A 15,865-nucleotide genomic window follows, 5' to 3' on the forward strand; every position below is an offset into this window, starting at 1 on the left:
GTCTACCCTACCCTCACCACAGGGGCTCAGAGTAAAGGAAACCATGTGACAATAACTGCATAATCCTCACTTCAGTAGTTCACAGGTATGGCCTTGGTGAGTTTTTCCTCTTTTTTTTTTTTCCCCTCCATATTGTAAAGTTGTGTAACATAATTATTTTGTAAAATTTCTTTACGTATTTGAAGATGATCCCAGGAACAAATCGTTGAGAAAGTTGGGTGCGTCATCCTAGATTCCTTTAGAGTTCTATTTATACCACAGTGTCTTAGCGAGGAGTGTACCCTGGACTCACACACTGTCTCTATCACTTACTAACCTTGAGCAAGTTACTTAACATTTCTTTGCCGTAATTCCCTCCCCTATAATATAGGGATAATAATTGCTTGTGCATCATAGGGGCTTTTTAAAAGTTGAAGTGTGTGTGTGTGTGTGTGTAGAGTAGTGGCTGGTACGTAAAGGATCAATCAAATTGGCCAGTATCGTTATTGCTGCAGTGCTCTTGCCTTATGATGGGCCTTTCTGACCTTAGAAATTGTTTAAAAAAGCAGAAATTGGCTGGGACTGTGCTTTTTTTCCCCCTTCTGTTTTCTTTTGTACACTTTTTAATCCCCAATAAGATATTATCTCTTTTATAATTGTTATCCACTTATTGATAAATTTTTAAGGAGTAATTCCTAATCACTATCTCTACTCTTTCTTTCCTTAACTCAAATTCATTGGTAAAACACTTTTTGACCAGATTCTGTTCATAAGGCTATGTGGCAGCTCTCTCACAAAGGTCTTTAATGACTGCCTATTTGCCGAATCTAAAAACGACTTGGACTTTGTGAGAGGTATGCTTTTTAGCGGTCTTACCAGATCATGCCCATGTGATCAATCTCACTTGGCTCCCCATTACACATGGGGCAGAATTCAAAGCTGTAACAAATTGTACAAGGGTCTGAGCCGTAGCTTACCTGTCCAGCTTCACCACCTCATCACATACTCCTCCTTTCTTCTAGTCATACAGGCAACCCATCTTTTTTTCCTGTTTTTTTAAACAATGTATGGAGGTGTAATTGACATAAAAATGAATATTAAGTATACTTATCTGATAAGTTTTGACATATGTATACCATGACATATGGAACCTTGACCATAATCATGGTGAGAAACCTACTCCTCACCTCCAGAAGTTTCATTGTGCCCCTTTTTTCCCTATCCTCTCACCTCTCCAGTCCCCACCCCAGATAAAGACTAAGATCTTTTCTGCCACTATAGATTAGTTTTCTAGAATTTTACATGAGTAGAATCATTTAGTATTGCTGTTCCTTTCATCTGGCATATTTTACTTGGCATAGAGGCTTGAGAGCCACTCTTATGTTGTACATATTAATACTGAATATTCATTTCATTGCTGAATAGTATTCCAACTATAGACATACCGCATTTATTTATATTTTCACCTGTTGATGGACATTGGGTTATTTCCAGTTTGGGGATTTCAAAACAATAAGCTTTAATGTGTATTCATGTATAATTTTTCTTATGGATGTATGCTTTCCTTTGTCTTGAGTAAATACTTTGGAATGAAAGACTAGGTCATATGGTAGATGTATATTTTACTTTTTATGAAACTGTCACACCACTTTTCAAAATGGTGGTAACATTTTACAATCCTATCAGTGACGCATGAGAGTTTTAACTAGTCTGCCTCCTTGACAACACTTGAGATGTTCAGTCTTCTTCATTGTGGCCATTTAAATAGATGTATAGTGGGGAAAACAGAAAGGTGTGTAGTGGTATCTTATTGTGGTTTCATTTCCATTTCCCTAGTTATGTTCAACATCTTTTATGTGATACTTGTTGGATTACTTATTTGGTGAATGATCCATTAATATATTTTGCCCATTTTTAAATTAGAAATTTTGTTTTGTGCTACAATTTTGAGTGTTCTTCGTGGGTTTTACATACAAGTCTTTTATCAAATACTTTGGAAATATTATCTGAGTCTCTTTCTTTTCATTCTCTGAATGGTATTCATAAAAAATATTATAATGAAGTACAGTTTACCTATTTTTGCATTATAGATTTTGGTTTATGTTCAAGAAATCTTTGGCTAACCCAGAGTTACAAAGGTTTTATCCTCTGTTTCTTGTCCAGAAGTTTTAATAGTTTTAACATTAAAACTATTAATCTTTTTGTATCTATTTACATGGATATGCTCATCATTTTTCACCTCGTTATTAAAGTATGAGAAATCTAAGGTGAAGGGAGGTAAGGATATAGTGAATGAGTTATTTTCTTTGTAAATTAAAGTTTCGTTAGTAAAGATCATAGTTAAAACAAACATCCCTGATCATTTGTGTGGTAGGCAGAATAATAGTCCTGGAAAAAAATTCTGGGAGGAAAAAAAGCAAAAAACAAAAAACAAAACTCTGGAAACTGACTATATTACCTTATATGGCAAAGGGGAATTTGCAGGTGTGATGAAGGTCCTGGAACTACAGATGGGAAAATTATTCCGATGGGCCCAGTCTAATCACATGAGTTCTAAGAGCAGTGAACCTTTCTTCGCTAAGGTCAGAGACCAGTGCAATCACAGAAAATGGGTTAGAGAGAGGCAACCTTGCTGGCTTACATGAAAGAAGGGCCTCAAGCCAATGAATGCAGGTGGCTTCTGGAAGCCAGGAAAGGCAAGGTGAGGGATTCTCTCTTAGTGTCCAAAAAGGAATGCAGCCCTTCTGACATCCTGATTATAGTCCAAGGGATTTTTATTGATCTTAAGAACTCAATAATTATAAGAGAGACAATATGCATATTTGCTTATATGAACAAAAATGTCAGTGTACAAAATATACAGTATTGTACTCTTTTTCCAATCAATGATACGTTGTAACCTATTCTTTCAGTAGTATGTTGTGACCATCTTTCTAGGTCAATAAGCATACTTCAGATTTCCCCAACAAGGCTTCTAGTGTTGGTACTAACATTGTTTTCAGTATTCTGTAATTATTAAAAAATATATAAATTTGTCACCTTTTAATATTTAGAAGTTTCTTTTATTTCTTCCTCCTTCTCAGATTATTTTTACCTGGTTAAAAATATGCATTTATGAAAATACTCTAGAAAAAGTGTGTATATAGGGAAAGAACAGTTACTCTGGATGTTAACAGTTTGTTGTGGGACATCTTGGGTTCTGTTTTAGAGCACGTATTTGCAAAAGGAAATTTTACTGTGCTTGTTTAACAAACTATCAATATTTTTGTCATTTTTTTGAAAGACTGCATATCCAACCATATAAACATTCCATAATTTGTTTAACATAGCTCCTGCTAATAGATATTTTTTCCCATTATTTTGGTATTTTAAATGTTCTTGAATTCAGTGGTCTTATATGAATAATTTTTTAAATATTTTCTCTGATTATTAGCTTACAAAATTTTTAGAGATAATCTCCTATTCCAATGGAATGTGCAATTTGAAGGACTTAGATTCATATGATCAGACTGTCTTCAAGGAAATTTTAATTTGGATCATGACTAGCAAAATACAAAGGGTATATGCTGCTTGCCTGCCTAAAAGCATTTCATCTGTTTTCTTGCCTCTGGAATATGTATTATATTTGGGTTACTACAGCTTCAGGAAGGGGGTACTTTCCCTTTCTTGAGGGTGAATTCTGACTGGTATAAGCCAACTGTATTTAATTCTTTTCCCTTTGTCCACAAATGTTTTAGGGATGGGACCATAACCCAGTTTTGGCCAAAATCTCTAAAAAATTTTTCTTCACTGTTGAAGAGATACAGTGAACTTTTCCTTCCCTCCCCAAATTATATTTATCAATATTTGATGGGTTTTATAGAGTTTAAGTTTTAATTTCTCATTCCTTTAAATGTTCAAATTGAATCCTGGCTTCTTAAATCCCGTCACCATGAAGCCACACAGTGTGTCTCATGCTTGAGAGCCTCTTATTGGATCATTTCATAGTTCATTAAAAGAACCACATTTTGAATGGTTCAGCTGAGAATAAAAACCACCATGAAGCACTGCAAAGCTGTTCTGTAAGTTTAGCATAACTACTCAGGCCTCTGGTTAGCCATAAAATCATTAGCTGTGACTGGGTCATTAGTAACGATAACATCTCCTTTGATAACATACATCAGTAGGCATCTTCCATAACAGTCAGTATTTATGAGCTCTTCTCTTGAAGTACCATTCCAGAGGTGGTTTTAAGTTTCCCCCTAAGTGCCGTGGGAGGTGCTCTATCGTCTGTAGTGACCAGCACTAGGGATTGATGTGATTACTAGATTTTTCTCCTGGAACATACCTTGCAGACCTCCCCTTTCTCTCTCTCTCTTTCTCTCTCTCTTTCTTTCTCTCTCTACCACCAACCCTCACTATGCAATCAGTTTACACTGCTGAAGTTCCTCTAATCCACATTTATATCTTTCTAGTTTATAATTTCTTTCTTCGTAGGTATTTTCAATTTTGATCTGTGGATTCAGTGATTTATAGAATACTTTGCAAATTTTAAAAAGCATGAAAACTATTTGGGTCTTCTCCAATTTTTACATTTAAATTTTATAACTTAAATTTTAAGGTAACTATTTAGGGTCTATTACTTACCACTTAATAAATAGAATAAAAACTGCCGAGATAAGACCTTTCCTGGCAAGGTTTATGTGTGCAAGGGAAACCAAATATTCCTTTGTAATTATTAATGAAAGGCCAAGGAATCACGGGCAGGTTTGGTTGTAAAATTTACAGAATAAAAACTTCTGAGGAAATTTGTTCAAGCCTCAACAAATCATACTGTCAACAACTAGTTAATCATAAACATAATAATCTGAATTGCTGGAATTAAAAAAAAATTGCATTTATATGCAATGCTTTATGTACCTTGATTAAGTTGGCAGTTCAGTGCATGCTTTCCCCGAAAGCAGTGATCAGTTTTTACACAAAATAGATTGACCTGTTGTACGAATTCATGCCACAGTCCACAATGCTAATCAGTTTTGAAGAAGCTGAAATTACCTTTATCGTTCCTTTGAAATTTTCTTTGCTCAACTTTCTTTCCTCAATTTCACTGTTTCTGAGGCTGCTTCCCGGACCACAGGCCTAGACCGTGTATGTCAATTAGACGCCTTAATAAGAGCAACAACCATCTCTCAACTTCAGGGATGACTTAGGGATCGTCTGTTTTGTTCCAGGAGCAGGTTTTCATCCTTTACCTCCTTTTCTCATATGGTCCCTACAGCAGCTGGGTGAGGTTGGTTCTTTTTATTTCTGTTTTACAAACTAAGAAAAATAACCAAAGGCCAGAGACTCTAATTACATTTGCCTGCCTAACGTATGTGTTGGAGCCAATATTTGAACCCAGGTCTGCACCGCTGCAAATGCCCAATGCTGTGTTCGAGTTAGACACCCCCAGGCTGTCAACATGCCTGTCCCAACATCACACCGGCCCACTCTGCTACAGTTTCTCACCATACAATGGAACCAGTAGTGACATGTTTTTTTTTTTTTTTTTTCCCTTAACATTCCTATCTTAATGTGCAACTCTTAAAATATAGTAAAGTGACATTGGCTTGACTTTTCAGAGCGTAATTCCTGCCTCCCTCACTGTGGGGGTGGAAAGAAGGCATATTGAAGTAAATTAAAATATTATTTGGCATCTGAATCATAAAAATCTGTGAAATTCTGTTTTAAGGGTCTTTGATCTTGAAGTTTAAATTGTCAGGTTCAAAAACAATTTTTTTTTCAAAATCTTTAGGAGTTCATTTTCTACAGTAATAAACTCTTCTTGGTTACCTGTACCTGATGTCATCATTTTTGTATCTTTGCAAAAACTTAGTAAATATCCTAGATCATCTTAGAAGGATAAATATTTTAGATCACTTTAGATATAAGGGTGTCTGTTTGAAGGGAAATGTGCATCTCTGGTCTGGAAATCCAGGTGTTCTGTCATCTGCATTTAGATAAATTAATATATTAATATCATCTAAAATTCATAACAAATTCTTGGCATGATCACAGTAAAATATCAGTTACCCCCTACCTTCCCCTTGTTGGTGATAACTGTTTTTTTTTCCATTATAACTAAACAGACTTTTAAAAAACATTGGAGATACTACATCTAGATAGAAACTCATTCTAATGAAAAACAATGTTCAATGGAAGTCATTAAAATATAATTTATTAGTGGCTATTTTTATTAGTAAACTTGAATAGTCTAGGTGCTGTGGAAGGTAGGTGTCTATCTTGTTGCTTATTCATTCATTCTTTTATATTATTATTCACTTCAGCCTGAAATATCATCACTTTGAGTGATTTCTCTGTTCCTGTTCATAATATTTGAACAGAAAAGGCAGTAGGAAGCAGAGATGACTTTTTCCCCTGAGATCCTGTGAAGTGTACGTCTGTACCCACACTGTCCACGATTGTTCTTTTATAAAGCCAGTGTGAAAATGGGTCATTCTCTCTTCATGAGGAAGTAATGTTTTTCTTGCCAAAATTAATGGATATCATTGATCAGTGTCCTTTGCATATTAATATTAGAACAGAGTTTAGAAACTTTTTATTTGATTCATTCTCTTAGCACCATTTCTTCCTCTGCAAGTTCTCCAAAACGGGAGATCAGGGACAACACTCCCTGGTGTTCTAACTTTTGTGTTTGTATCTTGAGAATAGGCTAAAATAGAAGTAACATAAAATCTTACATTTCCTGCCACTTCTATGTATTTCAGGAAAGGACTTGATAGATCTAGAAGGACAATATTTAATTTTTTGAAGAAAGATAAAAGCCAATGTGAAGATATTTATATTGACTATTAAATGTATTAAATGAATTAATGATTCAAGAGCATTCATTCAGCCAATACTTGTTGAGTACCTACTATATTTTAGATACAGTTAGTACCGAAGCTTAAGCTTATGAAAGATTCTTTTTTTTTAAAGTCTAGTCAGAATTATTGCCTATGTCATTTCAATTTGTATCACCTATATTTGACATATTACATCTCTTAATATTTCAATACCATATACTATAAATATTATCCTCTGAAATCATCAGAAATTTTATCTTCTAAAAGTGGTCCAGAGAGAAGAGATTTTTATACTTGTCAACCTTACATGTCTTATGGAATTTTGAACTGCATAAAGGTTTCTTTTAAAAAGAAAAAGAAGCTTTTAAACTTCTTGATTTGTAGGTTTGCTATACAGGCACTTTCGTACTCCTTTGCTGGAAAAACTTATTTGGGAACTCTCCCCTTCTTCCCATTCTCCTACCTTTAATTATGTCTGGGTTTTCGTGAGATTTCTATGGAGTTAACGGAATACAGGTAACATCTAGTTATATCATGATCATAATCTTTACCTAGGTGGGTGTAAGGAGTGTAGCTCCAATTTTAGTGGGTCTCGACATTTGTGACCATGTGTTTTTGAGATAAAATAAAAGGAGGATAAATGACAACTTATTCTGTTCTTTTCCAATTACAAGCTAGGGTTAGAAAAGCCAAGTTCAGTCAGCTAAAGATGACTTACCTACAAATGAGCCTACTTGGAAACAGATTAGCAATTTAAATGACTAAGTTAATAAGATCCAATTATAGCTAATTTGCCCATCCTTTCTTTCCCTTGCCCTCCCACAGGCTTCAGAGTGTGAATGCCTCGCATGAATTCCTGCTAGCAGAGGGGGAGGGTTTTAGGTTAGGGGAGTTTGTAAGGAAGACAGAGTTATTATACCTGTGGCAGCTGTATGGGCTCTGCTGCCCATATGTGGATATTAACAAATATATATATATATTTAACACATATAGGTTTATATATGTTTAAAAATGTGTGCATATATACACACATGTGTATGCATATATGCATGTATATATGTGTACATATTCTAAAATGTGTATGCATGTATTATGTAATGTGTATACATGTATATATACATGTATATATACATTCATATACTCATACACAGCCATATTCCAAATGATATTTTGATTGTTTTTTTTCTCTGTCACCTCTCTGGCTCACATTTCCTAACTATTCTTCAAATTTACATTTTTCCCAGTGTGCTGGCATACTGCCAATTCTCCTTTATTTTTTTTTTTTTCCAAAGCTTTTACGTCACTCTTATCACTTAATTTAGTAATCCCCTTCCACCTTTCAAATACTGAATCTTCCTGCTCTGTGCTTTAATTTTTTTTTTTTTTGAAAAATGTACTTTTATTCATTTTAATATCAGTATGTATCTTTGAAATGTTAGCTCATTGATGTTAATAACACATTGTTACATTTAAGAATGCCACTGTTATCAGTAACATATTTTAAAGAATTTGAGATTTTAGAGAATTTCTCATTATTGCAGAATAGATTAACTTTACATTGATTTTCTCATTACCTTTGCTCAAATGCAGATACTATTTCCCCAAGCACTGTGTTGCTCAAAGAAGATACTTACGTGTTCCTATTACATTTTTGCAACTGAAAAGTTACAAAATTTAAAGCCAAATAGGTGAGGGATTTGGGCTAGGCAATACGGAGGAAAATTAAGAAATGTGGCTTCCAGAGTTAAGAGGCAACCTCTATTAGTAGAGTACCAGATGGGATAAGGAAAGGATTGATATAGAGAAGCCATCTGAAATTAATGTTTAGGGATGTAATAGAAAAAGTATACTACCCTCAAGATTGTTAGGAAACAATTAAAATGTTTCAGGTTTGAAAATTAAAAATGGGATTATAGGGGACAATTAAAAAAAAAATAGAATAGTGGGGATGCGTGGGTTGCTCAGTCATTAAGCGTCTGCCTTCGGCTCAGGGCGTGATCCCGGCATTATGGGATCGAGCCCCACATCAGGCTCCTCCGCTATGAGCCTGCTTCTTCCTCTCCCGCTCCTCCTGCTTGTGTTCCCTCTCTCGCTGGCTGTCTCTCTCTCTGTCAAATAAATAAATAAAATCTTTAAAAAAAAAAATGGAATAGTGATTGTCAGTGAGAGGAACCACGTCCTGCACTCTAATGATGTCCAAATAACTTTTGGTACAAGAACAAAATTTCAAGTGTTCTGGGTTTTGTTTTATTTTTTAAATATGTCATTTGATTTAGTCAATATGTCCTCAATTCAGGAAGTGATAAACACCTTATTAAAGGTATTATTAACACCTTATCAAACACTTGTATTAAATCAATTTTATCAGGTTAGCCTTCAAAAAATTTCCTAGTATAATAGCTCATACATCTAGGTCACTTATATTTTAACATTATCAAGGGATTTCATAAACTGATACATGATGGAAGAGAATGCACAAAGAGAATTGGAGACCATGTGCTGAATGTGGGCACCTCCCACTGCTATATTGTTTTGTCAAAACCAGTCCTCTCCCACTGGAGAATATGTTTCTTAAAAATGAAGGGGAAAAACAAAACAAATACTTAAGAAATTAATGCAAGGAGATATGAAATAACCTATGGACTTTTTAAATATATACTCATTAAGTTTCATATTTAAATAGTTTTAATATGGAGCAGGTTTTAAGATCACTGTTTATGTTATGTTATACATGATTATCAGACAATTATAACAATTAAAAAAATTACAACTCTGCCATTTCAACAGAGTGCTTTTCCTAATTATTAAAGTATATTTTATGATAATTCATTACTATTGTGCGTCTGTTTTCTAAATGGCCTGTATTGAAGATAAGCTGTCTTGCGACTGTGTGTTTAGTAGACCTGGAGTATGGGAAAATGGATTTTGCTTTAATCCAAGGCCAGTTTCTTCATAGGGATTCTGCTCTCAAATCACTAATACATATCCATTTTCTATCTGTCTTTTCTCTTTGTTTCTGAGGATAAAGGTTGGAGGGAGGGTGTCGTTTTCTTCCAGTGCTGACCTCACAGATCCTGCGTATGATGGGCTCGGCCTGCAGTCCGTGCGGTGGGAGATTGCGACCTGTGATGCGTGTGGATCTGTTCTTGTCCCAGCCCAATGAACCCGCAACTCCAGAGAAACAGCGAGGTCACAACAGCATAAAGAACCCTTCCCAGATTCTTCCAGCAAAGTCTAGATAAGAACCAATAAGTGAATGAAGCAAAAAAACCAGAAAGAAATGAATGTCCTTAATGAGTGGTGGTGGTCTCTTTTTACCTTTTTTTTTTTTAAAGGTCAGACCTTCAAAAACATTGTTATTTAGGAAACTAATGCCTTCATATTTGCTTGTTTCTTTAATATTCTCGTAACCAACGTAGTGAATCCTAGGGAAGCTGATTTCTATGCGGCTCAGTTGGTTGGTCAGTAACACGTTACCAAGAATACCTTGTTCTTCAATTCTCCTTTCCTTTGCTAATCAGAAAACTCTAATGCCCACCAGCATGTCCGATGTGCATCTCATCTATAAATACCCTGGACCTTTGGAGTAAAACTACAAAGGAACGGTAAATGTAGGATTCCCACACCACTACTCTCTTCTGCTTGTAGCGGACACTCCTCATCAATCACTGTTTTCCCCGCATTGAACTTTACAGGCATCCCAGTTCTTGACCTTGTGTTCAGACGGCTAATACTAATCAGTGTTAGCACGCACAAACCTGATTCTTATCCCTTTCTTTAAGCATGTTAAACTCTCTCATCCTAAAACAAAACCAGACCTTGAGCCCATCTTGTTACTGTCCCTTAATCTCTTCTTTCCTTAGCTCAGCTTCTTGAAAGAGTGCCTCCACCAGCTGTCGAAACTTCCCCATGTTATGTTCATGGCTTAGCCCATCGTGGCCTTCTGTGTCCACTGCTCCATTGAAGCTGAGCTGGCAGATCTCTAGTAATCCTGAGGCTGCATTGCCATTCAGCTTTTGGCTTCCTGCCACTGAGTTTAACCTTCATACTCTTTCTCTGCACCCTCCTGCTGTTTCTTCATCTCTCCTACTGATTGTCTTCTGATGACTCATGACCTGCTCATGCCTCCTGTTTTCCCTGGGATGTCCTTGACCCCCAATGGGTCTCACTCTCCACCTGTCCTCTGTTAATCTCTCTCAGGTTTTCATTATTATAGCTTGAAGTCTATATGCCCTACCTTAGCCTCTTCTGATATTTATTTAGTCTTGTATATCAAAATTCCTGGTGGCCAGGTCTTCCCAGATAACCCACAAGAAACCCATATGTAACATTCACGCCTCCTGAAGTCTAACTTTCAGAGGATATGATCATCTATCCAGTCACGTCTGGGTCAACTGGATATAGGCATTAGCTGTCACTCTTTATTTCATCCATTGCCTTCACCTCAAATGAATCAACGGTCAAGTCTCACATAAACTCCAAGTAGCTCTTAATTCTGTTATCTCTCCCTGTATCTTGTTACCATTGCCCTAAGTCAAGGTTTGTAACCTTCTTCCTAGGCTCTTAATTACTCATTCTGTTGCCCTTCTACTCTTTGCTGCAGGTAAAGAAAAATATACCTTAAATGAAAATTCAACCATGTCATTCATCTAATCAGAATCTTTAAATGCCTCCCAAATACCTAGAGAATAAAGGCCAATGTCATTAGCATAGACATATAGTTCCCATGATCCAGTTCTTACCTAATGATATCTTTGCAATTTAGTTAGGCTGGAATGGCGCTGGAAGGTGAAGTGTCCTCTGCACAAACCATGATGTTTCATGACTTTACATCTTTACTCTTAGCACTATCTAGAACACCCTCTCTTTCCTTTTCTGCCAGTCTAACATACACATCCTTTAGGATTCTATGTGTGCCTCATTCAACCTATAAAACGTTCACTGAGGTCTCAGTCTAGCCTAAAATCCTCTTCTCCGAACCTCCATAATGTTTTTCTTTTTTGCATGCAGTGGGTTGCTTCATATTCACATTTAATGTAAGGTGCCAATTTCAGAATTTAAGAATGAAGAGTGAAAAACTTATTGCATTCCATTTCAAGAGCCTGAGAATGATGGTAGTTAAGTGGGGCCACAGTAAGTGACACTAGTTTGGAAGGACAAAGGAGCATGGGGCCAGTTCTCTGTATTTTTCATTGTTGCAGATCTGATAAAGATTTAGATCAAACCCAGCAAACATTTATTGGTAGCCACTGTGTGCCAGACCTTAATTACATGCTTTAAAACATATTATCATGTTTAAACCTCACAAAAATAAAGCTTTGTTTAAAGAAGTGAGATTTCATATTAAAGTAGAATCAAGTAAACGTGGAGGCAAGTAGGGATTCTTTAAAAATCTTCCATTTCCTGTTCACTTCATAATTGTGAACATAAAATGTTGCCTAGAAAGTCATTTCCATAAAACATTTTTGATTCTGAGTCTTAGTGGTCCTCACAATGTTGATTGCAAATCATTAGGACAGCAGTAGTGTGCAAGACGTATACTGGCTTTCATGGATGATTTAAGGAATTTACGAGGATAATTTTTATCTCTATGTGCCAAATGTGCTTTCTTTAGAAACTGATCTCACTTAAGATGGGTGCCAATTAAGCTTTAAGTCTGTCAGCTCTCAAAACCAGCTTTGGGATCAGACAACTTCATATACATGATACAGGATGCAGGAACATATTCTTATGAATTTTCTGTATTCTCTGAGCCCAGTTTAGTGCCTGGAATGAATTAAATGCTCATTAAATCTTTGTTCAACTGAACTAAACTGGAGGTCAACACTACTAGTACCCAAAATAGAGAAGAGCCACCTGCTCCCTTGTATTGATTGCTAGCCACACAATGATTCCTATGTTGTGTTTTCCTTAAGACAAACCAACCAACCAGATTCGCTTATGTATGTGGTGACAGAGCTGGCAGAAAGGCAGAATGAAAAGCAGTACTTTAAAAATTTTTCAGGAAGAAAGCAAAACAAAAGATGAAGCTGAAATGTGGGTAGGGGTAGATGTGGTTGGGTTTAAACAAAGTAGACTGATGAAGCACAAATGTGATACCACATGTTCAGAATTCTAGATGGCCAGTATTACTCTACTGAAATATGTTTCAGTACAGCAAGAGATGGCCAAGAAAGAATCATTCCACTATGATCTTCACTAACCTGTCTTTAAATAGTGTGTGGAGCCCTTGTTTTTAAAAGTCTTTAGGAAGAAATTGATGATCTGCCTGTGGAATTCTAGAACTTCATTGAGTGAAAGTAATCTGCATACCTTCCGGTTTGTTGTCATTTTTATTGTTTAACAAAAGTAAGTAGGTGAGTAGATAACTCATTCATCCTGGAATATTCATTAAAAGCCTCAGGGGAAAGGCAATATTAAATTTTGAGGGCAGGGACTACAAAGCAAGGTAAAAATGATGAGGATTGCCATCTTAGCGTAATTATGGAATAAGAACATATTTAACATCATGTGATTTTTTTCCTAATTAAAGAATAAAAATTTAAAAATTAAAACATTCAAAGTCAAGATTTATCTGGAAAAAATATATCTCCTTAGCTGTTCCTTCATTGTATTGTCATGGCTGCAAACCAATGAAGGTAATATAGCAATAGTATAACAATATTTCCTTTTCGGTAATGTTGGTTTGCCTGGTGCCCTACTTTTGTATATAATACTTTATGTGTTAGTTTATTCTTTGGAAAAATCAATAAAATGCCATTGATTAACAATGCCCAGCCTACATGTTTTAGTAAACTGAACCACTTGCCTATTGCTCGTGTGATAGACACTTTTTAATATAAAAATCTGAGCCAAACGACAGCAAACATGTTTCTTTTTCAGGAAAAGATGTAGGGAATAGAGAGGAGAGTGATTCACAAAATAAAAAGTTAAAAGAAAAACATTAAATTACTTGATGCATTAGCCATTTACAAGTATTCAAGAATAGCTTATTGTCTGGTTTCAGGGACTTGAGAAAGGATGAAGATTACTGCTCTATTATGTCGACTTAAATGTGTTGCATTAATGTCTTAAAATAACTTGGGTGATTATGTAAAAACCAGTTAAATTTTTAAATACCTGATAGAAAATATCTCAGTAAAGATTATTTTACCCTTCTCTTATTAGCCGTAACACTTAAAAGATATTATTTAAAATAAATTAGCAATATAAGAATAGGTGAAAGAAAGCCAACCATTGTGTTTTAAGTGGCTGCTTATTTAGAGCCCTTGGGCATCCATTGTACCACAGTTATAAATGTACTTTCTAACTAGCATCCAGTGTAAAATAATTTGAGAATTAGTTAACAAAGGTTAAATTACATTTGGGACATTGAAAGGAAAACTGATGAGCAGATTGTTGATGGGTGATTCCATTCTCACTAAGAGAACATCCCATCAAAAGAAAGAAAGGCCTTTGCATTATTAAAAGCCTGAGCTGTAACACTGTTGGGAATTTGGTTGGGTCATGAATGCTGGCAGGTTGTCAGGGAAACAGAAATAATGCAACCGAATGCATAGTCTTCTTGAAAAATGGCTTTAGTATTGCTACTTTGATTGTCTAATGGCCTATCTGGAATTTCTAAAAGTAACGTTAATGGAGAGGAACATATTTTCTAGTTTAATTACATATACTCCTCTGTTGATACAGTAGTAATAAAAATGTTTTTCTAGGTATGAGTATTATAATACAAAAGGAAAATATTTTTTTCACAAACTAAGGTTTGAAATTTTTGTTTTGATAACAGTATGTGCTATGTGTTCATTTTTTGATAATGGTACTACTGACCCATTATCACATAGTGATAAGTTTTCTTGTGGTTGTGTGAGGGTTTGTGTTCATTAGCTACATTCACATTCCCATGACTCCTTTTTCTAATCACTGCTATTTAGAAGGAGGTATGAGAATAGGATCTGCCTCCACTGTGTTATCTTTGATAAGAGCTGACTTTCCGTAGAACCCCCAATAGTGATTACAAGCACGTGAAGAAAAACGTCCAGTGACACTGTATCATAAATATGTATAATGATTCAAATCTATAGAAATGCAAGAAAATAAAGACATTGGGCCCTTTTTACAAGAGGCTAAAAACACCTCAAGTGAAAAATAGCTATAAAATTGTTGTTCATGGTTTGTCTCCCTCATTGATTCCAAACCATGAGAGACTCTGGACTCTGGGAAATAAACTGAGGGCTACAGAAGGGAGGGGTGTGAGGGGATGGGGTAAGCCAGTGATGGGTTTTAGGGAGGGCGTGTGTTGTGATGAGCACTGGGTGTTATATGCAACTAATAAATCATTGAACACTACATCAAAAACCAATCACGTACTATATGTTGGCTAACTGAACATAATAATAAGACTGTTGTTCATAAGTTAGGGTTTGATCTCTTCAAAATAAAATCAATAATTTGGCCATGAATGAATGTTTGAAGTATGGGTTTAAAAACATTTACATGGGCTGAGAAAGCCTTGACATTAATTAGAGCACGTTTTGTGGATATAGCACATTTATCTTGAAGAATACCTTCTTCTCCTCAGTTTGCACAAGCAAATCTTTAATATCTCTTTAATACCTGTAGAATAAAAGTATTATCTTCATCTTATGCTAGCATTCAGGATCCTGCGTGATCTTCCCTCAAAATTATCCTGAGCCTCTAGTTTCCCCATGTCTTATTTCTGTAGATACCCACTGTTCTTACCCAGCTACCCTACTTACCATGTGATTCTCTGCAAGTTATTTCACCCCTGTGTCCTTTTGGTTTGTGTAGGACTTGATCTAAATAATAGCAGCTGACATACAAGTGCTTCATAGCTACCAGCCAGTGTTTTTTTGTTTTGTTTTTGTTTTTGTTTCATTTTGTTTTTTAGTAGACTCCATGCCCAGCCTAACATGGGGCTTGAACTCATGAACCTGAGATCAATACCTGAGCTGAGATCAAGAGTAGGAGTTGCGACTGACTGAGCCACCCAGGCCCACCCTAGCCATTGTTTTTATTATCATTCCCACCTATGGGATTGACTC

The 15,865-nt window shown here is 35.7% G+C and overlaps 1 protein-coding gene across 2 annotated transcripts in view; it reads left to right on the forward strand.

Annotated features, from left to right (window-relative positions):
- The window catches only part of NKAIN2 (sodium/potassium transporting ATPase interacting 2), a 935,859-nt gene that overhangs the window by 201,446 nt on the left and 718,548 nt on the right, over positions 1-15,865 (forward strand). The window lies entirely within an intron of this gene.

This window comes from Ursus americanus, chromosome 11 (genome assembly GCF_024610735.1).
Source record: "Ursus americanus isolate L20-20 chromosome 11, mUrsAme1.1.p, whole genome shotgun sequence".
In the NCBI taxonomy this organism is placed as follows: Eukaryota; Metazoa; Chordata; class Mammalia; order Carnivora; family Ursidae; genus Ursus; species Ursus americanus.